This window comes from Nothoprocta perdicaria, unplaced genomic scaffold (assembly GCF_003342845.1).
Source record: "Nothoprocta perdicaria isolate Ctin4 unplaced genomic scaffold, notPer1 scaffold_96, whole genome shotgun sequence".
Classification (NCBI taxonomy): Eukaryota; Metazoa; Chordata; class Aves; order Tinamiformes; family Tinamidae; genus Nothoprocta; species Nothoprocta perdicaria.
Window position 1 is genome coordinate 1683003 of NW_020456265.1, and position 2460 is coordinate 1685462.

Genomic DNA, 2460 nt, shown 5'->3' on the forward strand with positions numbered 1-2460 from the left:
TTTATAACAAAATGCTTAAGTATTTTCTGTACTTCCGGGAAATTGCAGACTAGCAATTATGCAAAAGGAATAGGAGGGGATCAAAATGATTCTTCAGTTCAGGTAGAAATTAACAAGCAGCTTAAACTAAAACAGACAGGAAATATTTTTAGAATATTTAACCATTTTTACACTTTTTCCCCCCCCCGGGATAGCATTTTATTTTAAATTGACTTAAGTTTATTACAGCAGAATGTGAAAAGAATCACGTAATTCCCTAAGAAAATGACAAAGTACAATTTAGGTTTGCAGAAAACGCTTCCTTTTCATTCCCTCATACAGAACAACTGTCCTGGGTGGAAAAGCAAGGACTATCTTGGAGCAAGTAAATTGGAGCCAGTGCAGGCACCCGTAGGAGATGGGAACTCCTGTTTCCAAATGGGAATAAGGCAGCCTGGTACAGAGACCTGCATTTCTGCTTAAATGGGATCTGGCTCTGCCATACTTTTCTCACCAAACCGTGCTTAAATCAAATCATTGCTTAAATTAACTTGAAATTAAACTGCTCCTTTCATTTGYTTCAGCGAGAAGTGCACGCGACAGTGAAGCATTTAGTTTCGAAGGCTGAGGGTACGGAGAAAAATGTAATGGAAAAGGGCATGAAGAGACAGGAAAGCGAAAAGAGAGAAAGGAAAACAGGAAACAGGAAAAAAATATATATTTCTGTAGAAATGGAGACAAAAATAAATCAGCAGCGCAAGGGGAAATTAACCTCGGCCCCCGCCTCTCCCGCGGGGAGGGCGATGGGAGAAGCCGCGGCGCCCGCAGCGGCCTCCCACCCTCGGGCACCCGTTGGTCTCAACCGCCCCCTCGCTCCGCCCAACGGCCGCCTCGAGGCCGTGGCGGCAGCCGCCCCGACGCCCCGAGAGCCACCCGGGCTCCCTGTCCCCGCGCAGGGCACAGGGCCCCCCGCCTGCCCCTGCGCCCCCGCAGCGCCGCCGCCGCCGCCATTACCGGCCTCCTCGGCCGGCGCCGCGCGGCGCGTCGCCATGGGGACGGGCGCGGGGCACCCTGGGAGTTGTAGTCCTTCCCCCCCCCGCCAGTATCCCGTATCCATACCTTTGTGTGTTTAATAATAATTCCAAGAGGAGAAATCCCATGGGGAACAACGACAGCCGAAATACTATTTTTATTCCCCAATCCTGGCCATTAGAGTTTGGCTGTGAAGACATTCCCCTGTGGGTCAGTGCTAGCTGTCGGTTCYGCTATCGTCACAGCCATTACCTTTACATCTTAAGAGCGCCCAACCAGCTGATTTGGGAATGGTCCCGTCTGAACGGCTGGCCCTGTCTACCTGGCCCTAGAGGTCCCTATAATCCCATTTGGGGATTTTTGGGGCTGGGCACTGCGATGTTGAGCCCTGACACTTGGTGTGTGCATAAACACTTGGCCATTTTCAGTTCTGACTTAGGCTCCGTTTTGCTGAACCCTGGGGTACTCGGCCTGCTTGCAGCAGAAGTGAACTTGGCTCTTGAGATTCGGAAAGCCACCCGTTAACAGCTCACCCTTTGAGAAATACCTGCCCCATGTGCTCCTTTGACAGACACACGCATGCAGGCACTGAGCAGGGACCGGCCCTGTGGCAGAAGGCAACAGCCGCATGGGAAAAAGGCATCCTCGATGACAAGGAGGGATAGAGTAAATTTTACCAATAATTCCAGCCCCCTCCTTTCCCTTGTGCCCTGGGAATTTTGGCTGGCCATACAGGAAGAGGGATAAAATCCTGTATAAGGTTCTGGACACGTGGAACCAGCTGCGCCACCGTCCCCAGCAGCAAACACACGGACGTGTATTTCAGAGAAGTGCCTCAGCTATGCTGCTGGGGTCGCAATCCGAGCTTGCGAAAGCTCCTGGCCTCAGTGCCCAGGGATTATGTCCATATGGTCTSTGTTACTGCTGCTCCACACACACGCTCACTTCCTCAGCACGTTTTTTGCAGTAAAAATTGCAGCTGCAACTCTGGAGTCACCTTTGTGGTGGGGAAGGGAAAGGACAGGAGCCTTGTGGTGCAGAGGGCACCTGAGAAAGCATCAACGTGACTTCGGAGATTGCCCTGCAGGGTTTTTATTTTGATCCCGCCAGCTCCAAGTTCCCTCTCCCGTGTCCTGTCTCCCTCCCCCTCTCCCAAGCATCCCTCCAGCTGGGCCTCATTGGTGCACTACTCTCCTTTGCCTTTTTTGGGCTGCCACCCCGTCAATCTAGCGCGATAAGGCCAGGGGCAGGTGCAAGTGCCCTGCTAAGGGATCCTCTTACTAACCAATCCTCTGCGGGCCCCTCGTCCCGAAATGCCGAGGAGCCAATGGAGCGGGGAAAGCCGGCAGCCCGGGCGAGCAGGAGAGGCCAAAGCGGGCAGGGAGCTGCGGGCGGGATCATTTGGGACGCAGGTTAGCCCAGGCGCGGCCGGATCCTTTGGGACGCTGT